Source organism: Vicugna pacos, chromosome 13 (genome assembly GCF_048564905.1).
Source record: "Vicugna pacos chromosome 13, VicPac4, whole genome shotgun sequence".
Taxonomy (NCBI): Eukaryota; Metazoa; Chordata; class Mammalia; order Artiodactyla; family Camelidae; genus Vicugna; species Vicugna pacos.
In genome coordinates, this window is record NC_132999.1 from 4,044,849 (window position 1) to 4,070,572 (window position 25,724).

At 40.2% G+C, this 25,724-nt stretch overlaps 1 protein-coding gene across 1 annotated transcript in view; it reads left to right on the top strand.

The window, feature by feature from the left end:
- COL24A1 (collagen type XXIV alpha 1 chain) overlaps positions 1-25,724 on the top strand; it is a 397,032-nt gene that overhangs the window by 52,929 nt on the left and 318,379 nt on the right. Inside the window, exons 2-4 of the mRNA XM_072974057.1 lie at positions 2,624-2,848; positions 22,139-22,300; positions 24,158-24,219. The gene's annotated coding sequence lies outside the window, so the exon portion shown is untranslated. The remainder of the gene's footprint in view (positions 1-2,623; positions 2,849-22,138; positions 22,301-24,157; positions 24,220-25,724) is intronic.

Sequence of the window (25,724 nt, forward strand, 5' to 3'; positions counted from 1 at the left end):
TTGAAGGGTGAATTTGAAGCTGAGAGAGCATCAGTTGATAGTGGCATGGACTCCACACAACTCACTACTTTGTTCATCAAAGGCCTTTTTTCCATCTCTGGTGAAGATGGATGAGATAGAATTAGGGAACACTAAGCTAGGGGATCTCAAAGTTGTAGCAGCGCCACTTTGCAGAGCTGTTTGGTTTTTCAGCAGTTTTAGCCACTCGGGTATAAGAGAATGCAGGTATGGTATTGATCTGGATTTATGTTTTGCCGGTAGGAGTAAAGACAGAGATAGTGAGCCGTGTGCTGCAGTCTTCAGTGAAAAAGAGGAGGCTTCCAGGGGACAGTAAATAACATTACCAAGAAAGGGTGGAAGTGGGACCGGGGAATAACAGCCCCAAGGAGAAGTGTTCACTGGAGTGGGGAGCGTCATTCACTGGAGTGGGAGCATCACTCACTGCAGTGGGGAGCATCACTCACTGGAGTGGGGAGCATCATTCACTGGAGTGGGGAGCATCACTCACTGAAGTGGGGAGCATCATTCACTGGAGTGGGAGCATCATTCACTGCAGTGGGGAGCATCGTTCACTGGAGTGGGGAGCATAAGCAGTTTGGAAGCAACTGAGGGAAGCCAGAAGGCCAGGTCCTTCTCTAGGCCTATGGGTTTCAGGAGGTTAAAGATGTCAGGAAGTGAGTTAACAATGGAGTAAAGGTCCAGAGACCATAGTAAGGGAAAGGGATGGTCTGCAGGAGATCGTCCCCGAGCTGAGGCATCTCCAGAAGTAATAAAAGAGTGTGACAGGGGAGGGTGCTTAGCCTTTCAGGAGGGAGTTGAGAAAATGACAGCGACTCCCCTGAAATGTCCTCAGTTTGCCCCAAGTCTTTTTGGTATTTGAAGTGTATTTCTGGTCTCAGTGCTGTGATAAGGGCTGCCACGAGGCTTGCAAGAGTGCAGTGACGATCCCATTCGGAGCAGGACTTTCTCAGTGTTCCATGAGTGGTCAGGGTACTGGTTAGGGATCCAAGATGCTTGGAAATTTCTTATTTAATGATTTTTTTTCCTTAGATATTCTTTCAGTATAAGAATAATATATAACTACATAGTAGAAAATTTAGAAAGTGAAAAAAAGGAAGAAATAATTCCCACCCTAATTGAAGCAACATAAACAATTTACAATGTTTCCTTCTAGGGCTTTTTTCCTTTGTGCATTTAAAAATATTTTTATACTCTTAATGGTATACGATTTTATATCTTTTTACTTTCACAAATCACAAGCATTCTTCATATGACTACATGGTCTGCATAATTATAAGTTGAAAGGTTTGTGCAATAATAGTTCATTTGTTGGCTGCATTCTCATTTATTTATGTCGCTATGGTTGGGCTCATTTTCTCAGAATTGTTGACAAGTTGCTCAGTGAACTATGATTTGTGATCCTGACTGGGTATGACTATTCATTCATTTTTGTGCCAGAGTCAGTATTTTTTAAATTCTGGTTTCAAAATCATAGTTATTCATGAAGGGTTTCCCAGGCTACGTTTTGAATTCAGTGGATCTGATGACATCATAGTGGAATGCCTTTTGTTCGAGAGGGAGGTACATAACTCTATCTGATGTTTCTTTGACTCAGCATCAAAGGCTTTTGTGCATTTTTGGTCTTTTATAAATCAGAAGTGAAAGAAGATAAAGGAGCTCAATGTCTTTAGAAACAGCACATTTCTATAGTGGCTGTAGATCTGGGAGCTTATTCATCATGAACATTTCTCACACCGCCCCAAGGCCGCCTTCCCCCACTTCAACTGCAGCTGCCTCCCTCTGTGTTTCAGTCCTCACCTGCACAACTGGATAAAATATTAGACTAAAATAAACTCAGAAGTGTGTTTTGGGATGGATTTTAGTTACCAGCAAGCTAGGCCCTGAGAAACCTGGCTGGTCTCACAACAGAACAGAAGAGCAAGGCAGGGAACAGGGCTGTGAGGAAGCCTGAAGGAGCCCAAGCTCAATCAGTGAGCCACTGGCCTAGGGGCCCTTTGCTCCCGGGGTCTAGGAGCAGGATTAGTCTCAGAATCTGCAATGGGATCGTGCCCTCAGGTTGGGGTTAAGTGATTTTTACCCATGAAGTTTAGAGGAATGCAGGGAAACAGAACCAAGTAAGTGGTCCTTCCTTTATCTCCGTAAAACCAGGACTTTGTTGGGAGTATGCTGGAGCTGCCTGGTACCACACTCCCAAGAGCTGATTTAAGGGATTTTGCAGCGGGTTGACTCATGTTGGTAGTTTGAAATCAGATATCATGGGATTACTTACACCACAGAAATCACCATCACAGAATTAAACCACAGAAATGCTATATAAATCAGGACTTTTTTTCCCACCCCTGCCCCACTGCCCCTACACCAGAGATCTGGTGTTCAGCATTTACTAGTGCATCTCTGATGGTACCTCCCTCTTTATCCTTAGGCCACTTCACATTTTCTCTTTTTGTAGAAGAGTCAACTGCTCTGAGCCTCAGTTTTCTTGTCTATAAAATGTGAAACCCAGAATTGAGACCTGAAAGAGATTTTGGAAATTATCTAGTCCAACCTTTCTATTCCACTTATGCAGTTCACTCTGACTAGACGCTATGTTCTTCCCTCAAAGACAGAAGTCATCGAGGCATCCATCACTTGGTGGGATAATCAGCATGTTCCACTCTGTCTGCAGCAGGATTCTTGGCAGTTGAAGTCTGAAGTGTTGCACAGCTAGTCATAGTGTTGGGCCAAGCAGCAACGGCAAATCTGAGACTTGGAGCAGAGTCCTGGACTGGGAGCCCAGGTAGCCAGTGGGATCAGGGGACGGCCAGTGAGTCATTCCGGGAAGAAGCAGGTGAGTTCTTGTGGTTTGATGGGTTAAGGTGATGGATTGAGGTGGGAAAAGATAAGGTTCAAACCCAGGCTAAAATCAGTGGTTTTAGTCAAACAGGTGGGACAATCATATGACAAATTCCAGGTAGTAGATATCAGAAAAAAAAAAATCTGTTTTTCAGAAGTTGGTGCTTAGGTTCAGGGAAAAGGAGCCTAGTCATTGATATCACTGGAGACTTCAGGGCCCTTTTCAAATTGCTTAGCACACATGTTCATACATAATATCAAAGCTTTGGCAGTTTTAATCTTCCAGAATGGAAAGTCCACTGTGCTCGTTGCCTTAATGGTATACAGCCTTTGTAACCCTAGGTCTTGATTCCTAGTTTTAAAAGATTCTTGAAAAACATAATAGGAAAAAAAAGTGGGAGACCTAATTTTCCCCTTAGATTCTTCTGTTCTTTTTGTGATGTTAACCTTTACTTCCATACTTTTTCTTCACTCCAGTAAGTGTTGCAATTAATTTTAATTGCAGAAATCTATCTCAGAAGTGCCTAAAGTTCAGACTATATACCTAAATTCGCTAGCCTTTCTTTACATGCTAACAATCAGAGAAGCAATTAAATTATGTTTAGATTGGGCAATTAAAACAATAAATCTCTTCTTACTTACATACAAGTATGCAGGTGAAGGGATAGGACACGATGATCAGATACGGGCTTGTGTCAAGATGGAAATCTGGTTTCTGAGGAATAGGTCCTGATGGAGACAGTTCACATGAACGTGATTGGAATTAGAGCCATTTAGGGGCCAGTATCAGAGCCCAGTTATTGGGAACTGGAGTTCTTCAGTCAGAGGAAGATTCTCGGATCACCTTGATCAGAGGCAGCATTTCTCTAAGAATACAGGGCGAATGAATCCTCAGGTGGTGTGGATTTGGGGGAACACCACAAACTATGTTATTACGAGGAATTGGCTTAGAACAGTCTAGTAACTAAGTAATGGAAGGAAAGTGCCATGTTCACAAGTATCACTAATAATGGTGAATGAACGTTATTCTTCCATGAAATGGGGTCATTAGCCATAGTTTAGTCATTTCAGGTTCCCTAGTATCGATGTCAGAATTCTCCACTTCACAAGTCGGACACGAGGAGGCACCCTGGGGTTTACCTGATGTATAGCTTGCGTGTGATTTCTTCAGTACTGGAAGATTGTATCATCTCCGTGGTTTCCCCATGAGTCTTAGTTTATCCTGATTTTTGTATTGCCACTTTCATTCAGTCCTCTCTATTGCCGAATTTATAGATCATGCATATACTTAGAATTCTGTTTATTTCTGTTATAGGATGAAATTGTCTACATCATGCCAAATTAAGCAGTATTTGGCAAAATTATTACCTAAGATATTTTATTGTTTTTTTTCTTGAGTTTAGCTTGTATTAGAGGGACTTTGACTCACTGTAATTTAAATGGTATTTGGTGAAAATTTTTTGGGCATTTTACAAGCTAAACCATACATCAACTGCAATAGTTTTTTTTTTTTTGTAGAAAACCAGAAAGACTTTCTCACAATGTTTTACCTTTCTGCATTGGGATGCATTTTACATATTGCTGAGATGCAAAATGCATTATGAGAATATTGATATCACAGATTTATACAGTCAGCTTTTCCCTTCAGGATATCTACTCACATATATGCATGATGGACTATGTTTTTCAGCCTGTTCAATGATGAAAACATAAAATTTTGATTAATGAGGGTCCCAGAGTGGTTGGGAGAAAAGGGAGTAGACTTGCGCCACTGGACACAAATTCTGTCCTCCCATCCTCTAAACAACACTAAATCTGTATGACCAACGTGCTATTTGTAAAAGATGCTACCTGTGATGTTCACTCAAGGAAACAGGATTTGGGAGAACCAGCCAAGTTGAGATGAGCACAGCCCACAGCCTGAAATTAGGCATCGGGTGTTATTAGTCATGGGTGCGAAAGGCAACACAAAAACATACTAGTGGGGAAGAAGAAGGTGCATGGCTAGTGTAAATTACGCTGGCTACAGAGCTGAAACCATTTTGTCTTCAGAAAGTGTATCTTATCAGGTTCTGTGGTTGTTGAAAAATTGGAGAATTGATTGATTGCACTTCACAACGGATGGACTGTGTGGAATGTACCAAATGAGCACTGATGTAAAACAGCTGTTTGTGGGTTCCAACGCCAGCATGGAGGAGGCCAAGTACAATTAAGATGCTCTGCCATAAAACAAAGACATCATTGTAATCATCAAGATGCTTTTTACACATTGTCCTAAGATCATTGTGTAATTGTCTGACCCTCTTGATAAATTCTTCTCTGCCACTGAGCCAGTTCTTTTGAGAAGTTAAGCATGATTTAATCTTGAAAGGCTGAATGACTTATAAATTAATAGCCATGCAAGGCAGGCGTCAGCGGTGGGAGAGGAGGTGCTGCTCTGCAGTCCTGCTCAGTAGCGTCTCGGTGCCGCCTCCTTCATCCGTCGGTGTCGTGACTCCCACATCCCCTGCCCCTTGGCACCACAGTTCTGTTCCTGAGGATGTTACCTAAATTCTGACCTGTTTGCTGTTCATGTTTCATAAATGTTTCTAAGACAGCTATGCAGTAAGTAAGCTAACTTAACTTTTAATTAGGCTCATTCATTATTGTCCACAAATGATTGAACAATAAACCCTTTTCAGGAAGAAAGATTCTGGAATAAATTAGGACTAACTAGGTTTATAAAAAATCTTGGTCAAACCAACCTTGGTTACACCAACCTAGTCAAATTTTCCTTGCCTTTTGAAGTCTGAATTCTTCATTAATTACAATGAGGGTGGGAATTTATACTCCAGACCAGATGAATGTATATAAGTAGCAGGCAAAGAATATTTGAAACTTTTATCCCTAATTCAGCTCTCCAGCACTTTTCAGAGATTCTGGTTGTTTATTTGAAAGTTATAGGAAACTTTCAAAGATACTATCTATAAAACCACTTGAAAAATCTGCTATAAAGTTAATATTTAATTCAAAGCATTTCTGTCCTCAGATTTTAAAACCTTTCTGTTTAGGAGAAAAATGGGTCACTTTACATTTTAATCATTTTCTTTTTTTTAATCAACAAGTGTTTATGAAGTTTCCATCATGTGCTAGTGAGGTGTTACTGAGACCAAATTGGCATGTGAAAAATGATACATCTTTGTACCAGTTTGAGACTTTTGCAGGTCACCTCTTAATCATCTACCATGATAAATAGGAATACTGAAACTCAAGGTAGTTCCTGATTACCTCTAGGTGTGTCAAGAGAAGGGCTTACAGTGTTTGAGATGGCCAGATGAAGCCAATTTCTGTAACCAGGAACCAAGAAATGGAAGGTCACTGCTTGGGGAATGGAAAAAAAGTTGTATCTGGTTGAGAGCAGAAAAATCAAGGGAAGCGATGGTTGAGCTGTAGAGCCTTGTCTGGAAAGCTAAAGAGTCCGAGTTTGGTTCTGACTCAAGAGAAGCGTGCCCATCGTGGTTTTCTTCTTCAACTTTGGATCCACTGTGAAGGTGGACAGGTCGATGGGGATTTCTCCAGTAATTCCTAGGCCATCATCAGGAAATAATGGAATTGGGGAAATACTGGTAAGATAGTTTGAGTTACTTTTAGAGTGAAGTGCTGTACAGATGTGGGAATAAGCTCTCCACTCCCCCCCACACACTTTTTTAACCAAAATAAATTCTTTAATACTACATGTTACATTCTTTTATTTATATAATACCATGAGTAGAGGACATTTCTTTTTTAAAAAAAAAAATCTTGCATGGTCCCTTCCTAATTTAACAGTAGGCACCTATAACTGTCTCAGGCCATTTTCATTGCTTTCAACCCCAACACTTTCAACTTGAACTTTGCTACTATCTTTAACCCAAGTGTTAATTGCCTTCTTAACACCAGACAGCTTCTCTCACAGCCATTCATTGCTCCCATGCAGCAAGTAATTTACCCTGGCCTGACTGATTCCTCTGGCCCTCTTACACTCTCCCTGAACCGCCACTTTAAAGGATCATCTGTGCCTAACCCCAGCTGCTTTTAATTCTTCAATGATGGCTGTCGCAACCCCACCCCCCGCCCCGAGTGAGGGCTACAGTTCAGCTTAAAGGACCCAGATCCTTACTATTCAGGAAACCATTTTTAAAAGATGAAGATGCTTTACTTTACAGGGTCTCATTACATAGTTCAAAAAATGGTGATCATGACGGAGGTGGAAGCCAAAGCCGTCACATGTGCACAGCACTTACCTACACGCGTCAGGAGTTCTGCAGAGCGCTCGTCATACGCTCGCATCTTTAATGTTTACAATACCCACATTCCTCAGGTGTCCCATTTTAAAAAAGAGGAAATAGAGCTGCAGGCTCACAACTTCTAGGAGGAAAAACTAGGAACTGACTCTAGATCTCCTCGATGCTAAGACGGTTGTGCTGTCGGGAGGTAAAAGAAAAGTGGCATGGAACACTGGGTGAGAGCAGACAACAGTCTGGACAAGATGAGGAGGGGAGCGGGGCGGACACTGCCTTCTCGCCGCCAAGTGAGCCTGTGTATTTCACTGTGTGCTCCGTGCTTCAGGTTCAAGTATTATTAGAAGGCAGTGTTCTGTGAGCAAAACAGCCCTGTGACAGAACCCAAAGAGAGCTTTTCTGGAGACTTAGACTCAGAGCAGACAACTTAGGGTAGAAATTTAAGCTTGACCGCAGAGATTCCTTAGAATGATACACTGGATTTTTCGATTTTTAAAGGACCTTTGATCTCCTTCCCACTTCAGAAAAGACTTTAAGGCGCCACAAAGGACTGCTGGAAAAGCAAGGTTTTGGGTAAGGTCCGTCCTATTTATTGTGTCATTAATTCTAATGAATCACCCCTGTAAAAATGCAATTCCGTTTCTGTGCTTTTGATAATTATTAGAGATAGCAAGATTTGTAATCAGATATTTTAAACTAGAGTAAGTGGCTGCATTGCTGTCATAAACACACAGTGAATACACTGCATGGTCTCCTGTACTAAGAAGCTTGAAAACCTGGAAAGGAAAATACGGTTCAGAGGACAGACTAACCTGAAAGTTCTCTTAATAATAAGAGTAATAATGATGATACTAGCAGTTAACACTTACTAAGGACTTTCTGCATGCCTGGGACTTTTCAAAGGGCTTCAAGTGTATAACTCTCTTTAATCCTCATAATATTATATACGATATACATGGTAAGTACTATAATTATACCCATGTAACATATAAGAAGTAAAATAATGTATCCAAAGCTGGGGTCCTATTCCAAGAGGCCTCCTAACAACTCTGCTTTGCAAGAACATCGTTACATTTCTGTGGATTCAGTAAGTTAAGTCTTTAGACTCATAAGGTCATGTTTTATGATATTTGGGAAGATATCTAGGCCTCCTGACAGAAAAGAAATTTTAAACAAATTTTCAGGGCCCTAAACCTCCTGGGGAAGAATGCCACGTGATAGTCTAGAGCAGGGGTGTGTGTGTGTGTGTTTGTGTGTGTGTGTGTGTGTTCCCACAAACCTTTATTTGCAGAGCCAAAGTGGGCTGAATTGGGCCCAAGTACCACAGTCTGCCAGCTTCTGACCCAGAGCGCTGGTTTTCAGGACATGATCAGGAGCGTCACCTGGGCACATGTTGGACATGTACCTGTGGGGCCTCCACTCTAGACCTCCTGAGTCGGGTATTCTGAGGGCCCCCCGCTTCTGTGGCGTCACAAGCCCTCCAGGTGGTTCTGATTCATGCTGCAGTTTGAGAACCACTGATCCAGTGAAAGGGACTAATGTTTACTGAGTATGTGCTTTGTGCCAGGTACTTCCAATATTTCGTTCTCCTTGAGTCCTTACAAGAATCTTCTCAATTAGGTACTATTCCCTATTTTACATTTGGTGCAGCAAAGGCTCCAGGAGGTTAGATGGCTTGACAAAGATTGAACAGCCCTTAAGTAGTAGCACTGAGATTCAAACAAATGGCTGCCTGCTCCAAAACATACCTGAGCTAACTAACATGCCTCCAAAATGATCTTGATGATCAGTCTGTTGCTACCCATTGAATCTACTGTTGATGGAATTAGGGACCAAACAGATTAGAAAGATTTACCCCAGCCTATTTCTCATGGCTCCTGATTCAATAATTCTTTCCTTGCACCACACTAAAATTGCAAGGCGAGCAGGAATCTCCTTCAAGTGCTGGGACAGAATGTGATTACACCTGAACAGACAATTCCGGGCGCTGCCTGGAGTGATAGAAAGCCTCTGCTTCCAAAGGAAATCTGACGGGTTTCGTGCTGCTAAGGCAGATGCTGGAATTTCCTAGCCATTGCACCATAACTTGGATCCATGGACATGGTGCTGGCCAGCTCCTGCATGTGAAGGTAGAGAAGTGATCTCAAATGTGTGTTAAAGATTCAGTGGAGAAGGAGGAAAGGTATTTACTGAACTATGAATGCAAAAAATTATTCTCTCCACTTTGTATATATTAGCTCAAATAACCCTTTCAAGAACCAACAGAGGTAGGAATTGCCACATTATAGAAGTGATAAAACCAAAAGGTAAAGTAAATGTAACTGAATTGACCAATGTCCTTTAACTATCTGGACCCTATGTAACTTCAGAGCTTTCTCCTCTGCACTGCCTGCTGCCCAAATTCTGGATGTTCCTTCTACTAAACGACTTCAGTTGTGTGTTCATAATTTAGGGAAGTGGTCAGGTGTCACCTATCTTAACTAGAACTGTGATGTGTTAGAAAGCATTGTCTGCTTTTGATTGAAAGGCTTTGGGCTTAAATTTTGATTTTTATCTCCAAAGATTTTTTTTTAATGGAAGTAAAGCCAACTCTGGAAATATGAACAGAAAATTGAATAAGAATAAACTTGAAAGATGCTTATTAACACTTCTCAGAATTTGGCACTTTGGCACATAATACAAGATCACTTTGTTAAAATATCTTTCCCTTCCCCCAGTTTCAATGTTTTCTCATACACAACACTTAAAGGTCCCAGCCAGAGAGACCCATAAGGCAGTATTTTCTCCCATGTAATGGTTTCCTGCACAGAGTTCAAAAACCTCGTCTCCTGGAAAACATTATAAAGAACTTCCCCAGTATTAGAATGTAACTCACACTCCTTAAAGATCAGTAACATTACTTAAACATATCCCCATGTTTAAAACACCTCTTCCTGTAGTTGTCTTTCCATAGTTTATAAGTATCATTCCCCTCCAAAAACTTTAAAAAGGAAAATGGAGTGTGAAGTTCCTGCCTACAAACTATAGTTTAAACAAAATCCAACTAAAGATATTTTTAAAGCTTTGTTTCGTGATGAAATGAAGAAAAAATGGGCCCCCTTTTCTGTGAGTTATTGTGTTAGTTTCCCCAAAGCTGCCATAACAAGGTGCCGAAAGCTCTGCACTGAAAATGACAGAAATGCATCCTCTTGCAGTTCTGGAGGCTTAAAGTCCAAAATCGAGGTGCTAGCAGGGCCAGGCTGTCCGTGAAGGACGAGCGGCCAAGCCTTCCTTGCCTCTTCCTAGCTTCTGGGGCGTTCGGCGCTCCTTGCTTTCAGCTGCAGCGCTCCAGTGTCTGCGTCCCTCATCCCGAGGCCTCCTTCCCTGTGGGTCTGTGCCTCTGTGTCCGACTGTCCCTCTCCCTTCTCCTGTACAGACCCAGTTGTTCTATTTAGGGCCCACCCTAATCCAGTATGCTTAACTGTAACTTGATTGTATCTGCAAAGACCCTACTTCCAAAAAGGTCACATTCACAGGAGTGAGTACTGGGAGTTAGGACTTCAGCATAACTTCTGGGGAGACACAATTCAGACAACCAGTTAGCAAGTGAGTAAATGTACTTACACGTTACTTCAGGCCTGGGAGTCGGTTCCCAGTACTTCAAAGTCATTGCTTATACAAGAACTAGTTTATTGTTTTCTGGAAGAAAAACTTGGTCGATAGATTTTTGGTTAATAATCAACTTGTGTGTACTTACTGCTACTGGTTGGCATTTTAAAACAGTATCATTCTTATTAATTTATCTCCTTAAAATTATTCAGTAACAACAATGGTTGTCATAGTAACTATGTTAAGCTCTTGTTTGCCCAGCATGTATGTAATGCTTTTATTCTTTTAATATTTATGACAATCCTAAGAAGTCAGTTATTACCCATATTTACAAATGAGAAAACTGAGGCCCAGAGACATAGGTAGCTTGTCTGTTGTCACACAGCTAAGTAGTAATTGATGAGGCCAGGATTCAGTTTTCAAAGTTGGCCAACGTCTGTTTCTTTGGTAAGGAATACCTACTTCCTTCCACTGAGGAAAGCACACGAGGGGAGTTTGGACTGAAGGTGTTGGGATGCCAACAAGTTACCTTTCTTTAGAGTCCCCTGTGTCAAAGTGCCTGGAACAGTCTATTTTCCTGGTGTTCCGTCAACAGCAAAGATTTGTCAGGCACACTTTCCAGGAATTTAAATCAAAAGGTAAATCAATCAATCAATAAACAAGTAAATTAAATATAGACTTTAAAGCAGCCTTCTATCTAATGGTCAGCAAGATAGCTAAAGGATGTTAAGTAATTATGGATGATTTCACCTTCTGCTATAACCGTCAAAGCAAACCATAGCACTTTTTGGAATATACTCTGCAACAAAAAGGAAAACTAATGCACAGAAAACAGCAGAAGAAGCCAAACAAGAGGAACCAAACATACTACGTGGTTCCCTTTACATGAAGTTCCAGAAAAGGCAAAACTATAGAAACAAAGTCAGTGGCTGCCTGGGGCAGAAATGGGGGAGGGAATTGACTGCCGTGGGGCATGAGAGAAGTTTCTGTGGTTGTGGAAATACTCCTTGTCCTGTTAGGGATGATGGTTTTGCAGGTACAAACATTTGTCAGAAACATCAAACAGTACACTTAAAGTGAAGCACTTAGAAAACATGTCTGTGGAATCCCTTCTCTTCTGCTTGGGAAGCGGCAGGTACAGGTGACTTGATCCCAGTTCAGGTCCTTTCTAGCACATCGTCCTGATTCTGTGTAACCACTAGCATATGGGTTCCAGGTGTTTTAGTAGACATTGATCACTGCCTTATCTTTCATCAAGAAGAAAACGTCTAGGAATCACACAATGGTAGTTAGTACCAAAGAGTTACTAAAGTTTCCCTGTATTTCTGAATTTCTCCCAAGTAAAATTCCATGTGTTAGAACCATCTGGCTTATTTCTTAGCAGGGGAAATACTGGAGTGTTTTTTTTTTTTTAAGTGAAGTTTCCTTCCTGGGGAGGTAACTTTTTCCCTAAGTATTGTAGAGAATTGGGGAAATTCATAAATTTTTAGAAATATGATTTCAAAGAGTTGTTTTGGCACTTTATTTTTTATTTCAATTGCTTGGCCATTCTTAAGCAAACATTTGAAGATTCTTAGGGAATGCAACATGCCATAGCTATTTAAACGTTGATTTTATTACATCATTTTTCTCCTAATCATCTTGGGCTGATGATTTCATATTTAATTTGGAAAAAAATCCCTGTTTATCCAAGTTTAGATAATAGCGTCTAGGCATTTTGATATTAATATTTTCTTACTATTCGCTTACTCTGTAGATTTTAATACTTATTTTAAAATTCACACACACATTCATGCACGTATGGCTGGAAAATATTTAATAGTAATATTGAGACAATTTCGTTTGGAAAACTGTTTTTACTTAAAAGTCACATGTTGAGTTATGTTTGGAAAATGTCAGAGTTTAATAGGAAAAATACAGTGTATTTTGAAATATTTCTCAAGGGGCTAGATTAGGAAGAGGACTTGCTGAAGGACAGCCAGAGTGGATACTGAGTAGGGAATAGGTGAATAATCTTTAAAATGCATTTGAATATAAAAGGAACCCTTCCGGGAGAAAGCAAGACGTGTGGCAGAGGAAGGGACATTCTAAGTACATCCTTGTCAGTTCTGAAGAAGCCTGTCATGAGAACAGCCATCCTATTTGGGGAAGGAATCAGGTTTGACACAGGGAGTGTCACCCTTCTGCTTTCATGGAATGAATTCTGAGCACAGCACGCCTGGTTCTCGTTCTTGTTTCTTTCAACGTCCAACGTCACGGTCATCTCCCCCAGTGGTCCCATCCCTTGGTGAGTTCTGCGTCTTCTAAACTCCCTTAGCTGTGCTGTCTGCAGCCCTCCTAGAACATGGAATGTGCTACTTTGACTGTGTTTGTGATAAGATTGATGCCCTGTGGAGGGCAGCGGTTGTGCCTCTTCACACTTGTGTCCCTAGAGCCTAGGACAGCGTTGACATAGGGTAGGTCCTCCCTAGTGACGAAGAAATGCTATCAGTAGAGGATAATGTGCCCCTCAGAATCTTTCCAGCCAACATTACAGCACTTCATATTTAGCATCCTGTAGGATCGTGGTCCATTTACTTGGTAGGATTCTCCCCTAAGCTATGAGTCTTGGCGGCCAAGATGATGCTTTATTTACTTCCTTACTCTCCATATTTTGCACATCATAAGAATCTAAGAAGTAAGTATTTGTTGGGTGAAAGTATGAATGAGGGAACTGAACCAGGAGGGATGGGCTTATTTCGCTACCACTAATTTGTTCAGAAATATTGAGCAAATGACCTAGCATCTGTGTGTCTCAGTTTCTTAATATACATATAAGATGAAGGTATAGGATTTGACAATAATCAAAGGCCCCTCCCAGCTCTAAAAAAATCTCTGATTGGAAGATCGTGGTGATAGCTGAAAACAGAAAGGTGCTTTAGTTCAAATATTGAGTCAGTGCACCAGATTCTATCAGCTCATAGCAATTGGCTGTCTCCTGCCTCCAGACCTCTCATCACTTGGAGCTCTAAGCACCCCACACAGATCAGCTTTCTGAAGAATTGGGGGATGTCATTATATCATAAATAGCTCCTCATCAGGAAAAGAATGGAGACCCCAGACCCTAGAGAACAGGTGTGAAAAGGTGATTTATACCAATAGTTCAAAAAATGAGGCAAGTTACTTAGATTTTAACCAGAGGCTAATTTTCTAAGGACCCTGGGTCTTCTTCCGTTGCCTGCTCAGGAAGAAGATCGGTTGGTTTGGAATTCTCTTAAGTTGATAGGTACAGAAACCTTGCATATCCTGCGCACATTCGTTGAGCACTCCGTACCCACACTTTTATACATTCTTTATGTTTTATAACTCATTCAGTTCTCATAACAGCTCTGTCTGACAGGTAAGGAAATGAAGACAAAGATAGCCAAGGTCAAACAGCTAATAAACGATAGAGGCAGGGTTCAAATCCTCACTGTCTGACCCCAAAAGGATATTAAAATGGTGCAATTTTTATGGAAACCTCATTTTCTCAGGGTTGGGTATGGGGAATGTCAAAAATGAATAATTTATACTTTGAGACATCAAGGGTTTATTGCCTTTGTTCCTGAACAGCTTTGCCTGTGTGTAGACTAGAGAGAGGATGCCCAGACTTCACATTCGTTGGGAAAGCCGGTTACCATTCCTCAGAGACCAGCGACGGGATCGCATTGACTGGGGCTCTGAACTTCATCCAGGTCTGCCGCTCCCGGGAGCAGACCTTGTCTGACAGAGCACAGCTGTGCCGTCAGTCAGCGTGTTGAGGCAGGTGGGCCTCGTTATGAGATACAGAACCAAATGAAGGACTTAAAGGAAAGGTTGCTCTTTGCTTCCCGACAGAAGACGGCATATTTATCAAGTGGCTGTTTGGAAAGGTTTTACTCTGTCGTTTTCCATTTTCCCGAGATTCGGTAAACTTTGTGATTTGGGACAAAGAACAAGATAATTCTGGTTTATGTTCATATTCATGTCTCTTTTATTCATTATGTTCGCATATTCATATTTAGTAACTGTAAATAAAACTGTAACGCACAGAGCCCTTTCCTTTGACACAGGAGGAGTTGTCTTCCACAGTGCTGGCAAGTTTTCTTACTCATCTTACTGGAACCAAAGTGTTTTGGCCAGTATATCTGAGTCTTTCAGCAAGCATTATTTATAAGAGAATCACAGTTATTATTTTGGTTTATATTCCCAAAATATTTGCAGCAATTTCTGCGTGGGATATGCCTAGCCCTTGATTTGGAAACTAAAAAAGACTCATGTATTTCTCCTTAATGAGTTCAGTCAGTCCTGGAAACCTCAAGAATTAAACAAGTAAAGATCTCCCAGGGTTTTGTTAATTCACGTTGTTTTCTGATGAAACAGTAGATTTTTCTAGTCATTAAAAATATTCTCTTAGCATGGAAACCAAATCCTCAGCAGGGAATGACTCCCTCCTGCGACATCCAGGCCGGTCATTGTCCTGCCGCTGACAACAACCACGGGGGCTGGGAACTCACCGTCAACAAGAGGTATTCCCCCCATCTTTTGGACAACTCTGATTTTTAGAACATTCTTTTTGTGTTGAGCTGAAATTGTATCCCTGTAGATTTCACTGTCAGGGATAGTCTTTCTTGCTCTCCTTTGTGGGCTCCCCATCATTTGCCAAGCCCGTAAATTTTAATGTTTCTCAGAAATCAACATGCTTTTCTTATATCACATACTGTCCTTGGACACTCTGTGGTTTCAGGGTTCACCTACACAGTGATGAGTGTATCTCAAGCCCAGCCTTTTATGTTGTGCTCCAGATCATCCCTACCTGCCTGCCTCACGGGTACCTTATATTCAGTTTACCCCAAACTTTGCTCTTCCTTAGATTTTTGAATTTGGTAGATGATGCTACTACTATCCACTCAATGTTCCTGAGAAGCCAGGAAATTGTCTTGGATTTCTCCTACTCACAGTCCATCAGCCACCTAGTCCTTTTGATATTAAAATCTTGTGTATTTCTCTTCCTCCCCAACTCCACCACCAAAGGTCTTCATTGTATCTTGAATGATAATTATAAAAGTTGATAATCATATTGTCCACTTCCTTCAGGCTTCACCCCCTTCAGTCTTCCTCCTTAACTTCTCCAGAGTGAACTACCTAATATTTAAATCTCCCAATAGCATTTGCTCAAAATTTTTAAATTATTTCATCTTGTGAGAGAATAATCCTAAATGCATTTGATGGCATTTACAGTCTTATAGACACATCCATTAGGATGGCTATTTATAATATGTAAAGAGTTCCTACAACTCAACAAAGACCTCAATTTTTAAAATGGGCAAAGGTTTAAATAGACATTTCTCCAGGGAAGATATACAAATGGCAGATAAGCACATAAAAGATGATCAACATCACTAATAATTAAAGAAATGAAAATCAGACCACAAGGAGGTACCACTTCACACCTGTGAAGATGGCTACTATAAAAACCCCAGAAAATAATGAATGTTGGTAATGATGTGAAGATACTGGAACTCTTATTCACTCTTCGTAGAAATGTAAAATGGTTCTGCAACTATGGAAAATAGTATGGTGCCTCCTCAAAAAATTAAAAATGGAATTATCATATGACCCAGCAATCCCACTTTTGGGAATATACCCAAAAAGAATTGAAAGCAGGGACTCAAACAGATATATTTGTATAACCATTTTCTAGTGGCATTATTCACAATAGCCAAAAGGTAGAAGCAACCCAAATGTCCATCAATAGATGAATGTGATGAGTGGATAAACAAAATGTGGTACATACAAGTGGTTAACCTTAAAAAGGGAGGAAATTCTGACACATGCTACAGTTTTGATGAACCTTGAAGACATTATGCTAAATGAAATAAGCCAGTCACACACAAAAAATACTGTATGAATTGACTTATATGAGGTACTTCAAGTGGGTAAATTCATAGACACAGAAAGTAGAATGGGGGTTGCTAGGGGCTGGCTGGAGGGGGAAACGGGGAATTAATGTTTAATGAGTGCAGAATTTCAGTTTGAGAAGAAAAAGGGTTCTGGATTAGATGGTGGTGATTTGTTGTACAAACAATGAATGTGCCTAAAGCCACTGTATGCTTAATAATAGTAAAATGATCCATTTTCTGTTATATGTCTTTCATTACAATTTTAAACAAGGAAGATCCTGTAGAAGCTGATTCTTAGCTCTCTGGTCTACCAGCACTCGCTCCGCAACCCGCAGCCACCTGTAGGTCCTGAAACATACTCGGCTCTCTCATGAATCACTGCTTTCTGTGTGCTGCCTGGTAATTTCTTACTCCTAGTCACTGCTCAAATACAGGGTGACCAACCATCACCCTAGTTTGCTCGGGAATTCCAGTGCTCAAGCTGGGAAAGTCTTGGGCAGATTGGGACAAATTGGTCACCCCCAAATTATATCATTTCCCAACTAAAATCCCAGTGTTATATCATTTAATTTGATCAGGGTCCTCAAATGTCTTTGGTGTCTTCATTTAAGCACTTGAAATTGTTGGCAATCATCAGAGCTCTGTGACGTGCTGGAAGATATTTACACAGGTTCATATCTATTAATTAATTAACATCCCTTGAGTAATTATAGATTCTTTGGCTTAAGTGATCATCTAAAACATATTTTTTCTCTTTTGTCCATTAGAGAATCATAAAAATCTAGTCAAATGCCTTGCTAAGATCCAGATACACTGTCTCAAACTTCACTCCTTTGATCCACCAGTTTTGCCAACCTGTCCAAAAATGAGATTAGTCTGTCAGATCTTGTTTGTGAACTCATACTGGCTTCACATTAGTCACGGCTTGTGTGTGTGGGTGTGCACGTGTGCATCTGAACAGTTCTTTCAGTTAACCCCTCTAGAGTCTTACCTTGGATCCACTGATTCACTTACAAAGAAAGGCCATAATCTACCGTGTACCCCCAATGCCACACATTCTCTATGTTTTCAAAAATATGGACGCCAATAAAGAGAATGAAAGGTTTTCTTCTGACTGTGTTAGATTCAGAAGCCAGTATTAAGCAGTGTCTGTTACTGAAATGTGTCTCTCATAGCACAGATTTGGGCTCTGCTTGCTGATACCTGGTGAGCTGGCTGAGTCTGACGCAAATACAAAATCTAGGACTAACAGGAATGTTCGTTTCAAATGTAAGTTCGCTCTGTGAATACACATTCATCTTTAGGGATACAAGTACAGGTCTGATCAGTGGCAAGTCATCAACATTAAAACAGCCATTGTTACCATTTGGGGAGGTTGTGAGGCAGATGCATCTAAGTTTAAACTGATGAATTAAGTAATTACAGCATTCGTTTTGTTTTGTTGCCAAGTAAAAACAGGGCTCTTTTTGGTTGTCCTGGCCTTGTACTGTGCAGGTAGACAAGAGAGCTTTTTCCCTCTGCGAGAAGGCAGTCTCCTGCCTGCAATGCAAACTTCGAAGGGTTGCAGATAAGAAGCAAGTTTGTCAAACACAAGGAAGAAAAAGGGTTTGTATTTACTGGACAAGATAAATTCCTGGAATTGAAATCTTTAGCTGCTCAGTATATTCAATTCCAGAAACTTCTGCCCTGCTTCTTTCTTGTGGCACAATGAATGAATTCAACTCCCTAATCATGATGTCATTCATGAAGTATATTAAGTCTTAGAGTAAAATGTCAGTCCACCAACCAGCGTGAGAGTCATTGGTAGCAGTAATAATAAGAATTATGTTATTATTGTTATTATTATCATCATTAGACCCCTGTAATCCTGATTTGACTCTGCTCGTCATTAGCTCTGTGACTATAGCTTTGTCTTCAAGTTTGTTTCATGATTTGTAAAGTTCGGATAAACAAGACCTGGCCTACAGACCTCATAGGATGGGTGGGAGGCGGTAACCTCTACTGAGCATGTGCTTTGTGCCAGAGACTCTTTGGCATCTTTCATGGATTATTTCATTCAGTCATCACGGCACCCCCATGAGCATCAGTAGTAGTATTACCCTTTATTTTGCAAACAGGAAACCTGAAGCTGAGAAAGATTGTCATGTACCTGAGAGCTCATGGCTTCTAAGTGGCAAAGCTAGGATTTGATCCCACCCTGGGCTACGTCCACGCTACCTAAGGCATGTGCAGGGACTGTTTCAGCGATAAGCTGTAGATCTACGTATAGAAATAGAGGTACCGGAAAAGAGCGCTGATTCACCCAGGGTGGGAGGGGGAGTTTATACATTCCTGTGGGTTTCCAAAAACACCTATGTGATTTCACAAGCCAAAAGTAACAGGGTTAGCAGAATCTTTCAGACGTATCACATAACCGAGTTGAGGTTTATATAACATTAAAACTATCACCCATTATTTCCACAAATGTGCTTAATATCACTATGTATTTAAAAGAAGCACTTCACACAAAGAAGATATTCATTCGTGATACTCACGTGCTACTCAGCTTTCATATAATGGAAACAGTCCTTCATACCGTCTGGTGCATGAGCTTAAAGAGCTTTCCCCTCATATGCCTTCATTTTTAAAATGCTGATGGTGGGTTGGGGGGGGGATTCATCTTAGCTACCACTGTCCAGCACTGTTTCTTTTGCATTTTATTCAAACCAAAGATTTTTTTAGGAAGAACACCCATCTCTCCTGGAATTAGTTGGTTATCCTTGAAGACACACTCTAATTCTTTCCATTTCTGTGTTTCCTAAATATTTTCTATCCACATTAAGTATTTCTTTAACTAAAGTCATGCTCCATGCTTTTGAGCTGGCACTAATGGAATTCTAAATACTTTCCTCTTGAATATATATTTCAAAATATAGTGTTCTGGTCCTAGGCTATTTCCAATGTGCAGTTATTTTGTTTCACACATTGGAAATAATGATAGTGAGGGTGGAGAAATTTAAAACAACTAAATAACCTCCAAGAAGAAAATGATCAATGATTACAGTGGGTGGATATTATCCTAAATCCCTAATTTTGAGACAGTTTAAACATCAGAGTGTTTTTATATTTCTTTTAGTCTTACTCAATATGAACACAAACTATTTCATTCCTTTAAAGAGCTGTTAGAACTGTTATACAGCTTTTAAACACGACTAAAATTTCCTCTGAGAAGTGATTTATTTGTATGTGAGCCAACTAAAGCCTTCCAGTCAATTTACATCCTAAATTTAAAATGTGGAAATATGAGCTGAATAGATAGACTTAAATCAAGAGCAGCAATGAAAGAGAAGCTGGCTCTTGACTTCTGTCTCTTTCTTTCTCTACACACACCAAGACACACACACACACTCGCTCAACAGGTGCACAGGAAAAGAAATTTGATTTAATAATCGGTATATAAGCACTACACAAAATAAAATAGAAGGGAAATAACCCTACATGATGAGTTCATATTATTAGCACAAGCTTTTATGTTTTCTTGAACAAAGTAGATGTATTATATCACAGTAAATATAAAAGCTTAGAATTTTATGTCAGGAAAAATAATTTTAGAAGGTGCAATTCAAAGGGCAAGTTTAGAAAATTTCATCTTGGAATTCTTGTCAGTCTGAAACCTTTGAGATCTCTGAATAAATAAAAGTGCGACTGTATTGGAAATCTTATTTCAGAGCACAAGAGGGTCAAATATAATCGCTGGCTTTCATTTTTCCCTATTGGGTGAGAGCCAGTGGAATCAAGTGTAGTTATATTGGGTCCTGCTATTAATCACACACTCCTTTTATTTTCAGGTCTGCCTGGAAACAACTGTGGCAGACAGACAGGGCTGGCACAGAGAGATCAGAAACAGGAGAGCCATTTCCAAGCAAAGACCTAGCTGAGCCTTAGAGAAGGGGTCATGGACAGACTAAAGACATGTTTGAAGCTAAAAACCAAAGCATTTATTTTTAGTGGGGAAAGAAATCATTTTTCACGAAACTCCCCACCATAATCTTTTACAAAAACCTTTGAGTAAGTAGTAAGTAATTCTTCATATACTTGCCAACAAAACTGTTTCAGTCTAAACCTTAAAAATTTTTTTTAAAATGTTAGCGATGACCCTTGGGCAGGGGGAGTGGTGTTGGGGGAGAGTGGGGAACACAGAGGCTTAAAGGTACCAAAAATGTCATACTTCTTATATGGTATTATTTTTTTATTTTTTAGAAACATTTACATGCACACGATGCACTCACTTTAAATGGTAACATTTTTTAACTTCAGGAGATGCCGTTTAGTGTGCAGATATGATTCTAAGTACCTCAATTAACTATTAACATACCTTCAAACAATTATTTGAAAATTATTTTATTTATGGACGTCTAGAATAGTGTCATACTCTTCTTAAAAAATGTAACGTTAAGCTTGTTTTTTTCCAATAACTTTTAGACTTAGAATTTTGTCCTATGAAAAATGAGGGAAATTGCCAGAGGAAATTCAGGAAAAGTAAATCTGAGTAGAAATTTTCCTTTCCCTCCTGAAATATCTGTTACTTCCATAAAATAGCTCCATAATAATAGTTCTGTAAAGAAATTTAGGTGGAGATGCACTCACAGATTTAGAAAACACGTATCTCTTCACAGAATTCTCTCTCAAGCAGTCTCTCTGCTGTCTCCAGCATCCTGTCACATCTGGTATCAGAAGTACATTGTTCTTATCAATTAATTTTTACTGGGCAGGGGGAGGAGTCAGGGGAGAAATCCCTAAAGTTTCAAAAGCAAACTCCAAAGTTCCAGGTTTAATTTAACTTTATATATACATTTGAAAATGGATGGGCTCTCTGGTAATGCCACAGCTTTTAGAATTCATTCAGTAGGGGTTTAAAAGTGGAAATGCTGACAGACTGTGAACTTCAGTGGTATAAATGGTGCCACTGTAACGACCACATAGGCATGTTGCCCATTGTAATAAACATCCTTGTGGCCATATTGAAACATTTTTTAAACTTTACACACACACACACGTTTGAAGGGCAGATCAACATTAAGTATCAGCGTGTTTACTGGGACAACCTACTGTATGTATGTGTCCTCTTTACCCCTTTATTTTGTCTGGTGTTTGGACTCAGATGATCCTAGTCTCTTGGCTGTGACCTAAAAACTGATGAAGTTTCCCAGATGGAGAAAAGTGAGCTACCTTTGAACTGGTAGCCTCCATTCAGTTCACTTCATGAATGAACGACACAGAATCTGTGCTGAATGGCTAGAATGATAAGACATTACATTGGAGGAAGCAGGTAACTGGAATGGCAGAGGTAAGCAGTCATAGACGATGGGCTCATCTTAGTTCTCGGTACTCCCAGGGTTTGTTTGAACAGGAAGCTAGGCTACAGAAGAGTGAAGTGATCCAACTGAGTAACCTTGAGATTCTGCTCCTGGGGAATGTGACTGGATAGGATTGGAACGGTGGACTCGTAGCATTATGCAAAATGTGTCAGGAATGTCTGTGTTTCTGTCTGGGTTCCAGGTCTAGTCTCAATAAATATGTTACACGTCCCACCGAAGGTCAGAATAAAACACCCTTCCAGTGCCACAGGGCGCAAAGCATCTCAGAGAAGCCGGGCACGCACGTGGAAGAACGCATCATGTGGGACCCACTAGCTTCTGGACCAGCCAACCGGAAAGGAAGGTCAGTTTGCCAACTGTTTTAGATGCACATTTGAGTTAATTCATGAGACTAAGAATAAAGGACCGGAACAAAGGAAGAAAGATCCTAGTATAAACAGATTTGGGAAGGAAACAGTGGCAGCAAAGATCAACAGTTTGAATGATAAAAGGGAGGAAATCTATATTGGATCAGAACTGAAAATTTTTCACCATCCAAGCTAAGGGTTTTCATCAGTTTCCCTAGTGAGGAGGGATTGAGAGATTTTATCATTTGTAATCTGCTGAATGTAAACATGCCTCTATTGGCTGTCTGACAGTGTATATGCTTATCTTCCCAAAGTAATTAAGTCATTTTTATGAATCTTTTTGTCACCTTCTCAATGTCCCGTGTTAAAGAATCCTTCCAGCTGTCAGCCTGGGGCTCCCACCTGGTTCTTGTAGCCAGAGTGAGAATTACTCTAACAAAGTCTGTGTCTCTAACTAAAGGCCATCATGTTCCAAGCTAAAAAAGAAATCAACTTCCAGGACCCATATTTTAAAATGAGCAAAGTTTAAGCATGTGTCTCTTAAATGTTTCCACAGTTTCTAAGGAATGATGGCCACCTACACTAATATAAGAGACTTCTCTAGACCAATTGATAGAGAAGAAAATTAGGCTAACTCCGAATTCCGGAAAGATGCTCTGTGATCTTTCCAGCCTCATCTCCATATTGTAACCATTCCAACTGTAGCTCCCTGATCTTGGTGCTGGGACCTTTCGTACCGCCGTGCTTTCTACTGCCCACGCTGCCACCTCCACCCAGACTGGCTTGAACTTCCTTGTCTATTTGGCAAATGCCTACTCATTCTTAAAGACCCGAGCTTCCACGTTCCCACTCACTCTCAGTGGAATTGTGTACTATCTCCCTGGTGCCCCAACTGCCCGATATCACCAGTTGGTTATGTTTATTTTTTTCTGTATCAGTTAGTTTTTCTGACTAGATTCTGTCTCTAGCAGTTGGTAGGCTCCTCAGGAGTAGTACGTGTGCTGTGTGTCTTCATGACTCTAAGTCTCAGAACATGGCCTGGAACATGGTAAGCAAGCCACTCTTCATTCATTCATTCATTCAATAAATATTTAATCATGGAATTGTAACTAAGCCATAATTATTCTGTCCAGGTACATGTGAATAAGAGTACTTACTCATTAAAAGATTTTACAGACCGTCCATAAGTACTGTGTTCAGTAATTAAGTCAGGAATGATTGGACACGCTAACCTATGATGATTAGTCTACCTGCATCACCGTTATTTGTAATCCTTGTTAAAAATGCAGATTCCTGAGCTCCATCTCAGACATACTCAATCAGAATCTCTAAGCATAAAATTCAGAAATCTGGAATTGTACAAAGCAACTCATATGACTTACATACACACAAAAATTTGAAAATCATTGGATTCCAAAGAGCAGTCTTCAGAATTTGTTGGATCTGAGCCAGGGTTCCAGCTCTACCATTTATGAGCTGTATGACCTTGGAAAAGTACATTAACCTCTCAGAGCCTCAGTTTTCTCACTTAGAAAATGAATATAGTAATGTCTCCTCACTGGGTGGTTGGGATGATTATAACATTAGGTGTGTCAGGGCACCAGGAGCTATGTCGATCACATAGACGTGCTTGGTGATTTCAGCTCCTTCCTTGTCTCCCTACCCCAGCTTCACTTTGCTCCTCAAAGCCTCTTCAGCGATCAGAATACCTGAAAATGAGCACCATTCCTGTCCCTTAGAGAGCCTCTGTGCAGAATCCAAACAGTCTTGGTATCACCACAGTAATTTTGAATATGATTGCTTGAACTCTCTACACAAGCTAAAATACTCATTTTGCCTTTTTATCTCCTCAGAACTCGTCGGCCTTCGATATGGGTTATGTTGTATTGGCAGAGACGGCTATCTCCCTCCTGAGGTATGCCAAGACTTGCATTCATGTGACAGGAGCTGTAGGCAGTTGTTGCTTCCCTATTAATTCGGGGCCTTGGCCTGGCAAATAAACTTTTCCTCCTCTTCTGTGGAAAAGCAGGTATTTTTATCACCTCTCCTAATACTGCCATTATTGTTGCAAGACTTTTATTCCAAAATATGGAAAAAGTTTCTTCCATTTCTACACCTCAAAAAAATCCTCTTACCATTTTCCCATTTTTGGAAAAGGGGGTGGGGTATATAGCTCAAGCGGTAGAACGCATGCTCAGCATGCTTGACGTCTGAGTTCAATCCCCAGTACTTCCTCTAAAGAAAAGAAAAGAAAACCTAACTGCCTCCCCCTGTCAGTTAGAAAAAGTGGGGGAACTGTACTCATTTTGAAATTGTTGAAAAAGATAAAATAGATAAGATTCAAAATTACATATTGAATTTTCTAATGTTCTTAGAAGGAGAGAAGAATTTTAACTAAAAGTGCTGACAGAGTCATGAGTATGACTTAGCGTTCTTCCGTGTCGCCGCAGGCAGGTAACTGTCCATAGTCAGTTCTTACCTGACTTCTGACAACGTTATTGCATCACTGGCTTCTATAAATTAGGTTCTCTGTTAAGGTTTGTAGCATTTGGTATGAATATTCATGTAAAATACACTAAATATCTGACACGAATTGTTGGAAAATTATAGTGCTGATTTTAGATGGGGAAAAGTAAATCTTATTATAAAAGAACCAAAAATATAATGAAACATGAGAGAAACAAGACATTGTCTTTGGCCCTTTACTACCTTCCAAATGACAATGATTATCCAACTGTGTTCTAAAGGAAAAGTGTATATCATATCCTGCCTTACATTTGAAATTCAAAAACTTGAGTTTTTTCCTACTATATTCTTGCCTCAGCCTCTCTACGCCTAAGTTACCTTCTAAATCAGATTCCACAGATATTCAAGCAAATGTTTGTCGGTTGCTGTGCAAATATTTCACCTAATTGGGGATTCTCTGCAGTCCACGTCCGTTCAGCCTGTCCTTTCCATCAGTAAAATAACCTTTCCCTTATACTACATGATGCTGAGAAAATTAATATTCAGTTAGTAGAAAACTGGTCTTAGAAGCACTGAATATGAAAAACGCTGTTTGTTTCTGGATGGAAGCATGTAAACCTGTCATTTTATAATTTCAAATATAAGTTCTACCCTTCCTAGAAGACCATTCCAGTAGAGGGCTCCAGCTTGCTTTAACATGTTGTGGAGGGAAAATCACAAGAGAGGTTTTTTGAAGACAAGCTTGCAACATTACATTTAAAATCTAGAGTTTCCCTGGCATGACTAGCAAGTACATATGTATCGAACGACCCGTTTGGTTGTCCTAGAGTCCAGCTCAATTTATGGACCTGCCTTTCTCCAGCTACACGAACTCATTTTAATCCATTTATTATATCCTTTTGCTTTTCCCTAGAATATTCTCCAGTGTTATTCTAAACCATCCACATGCTCCTC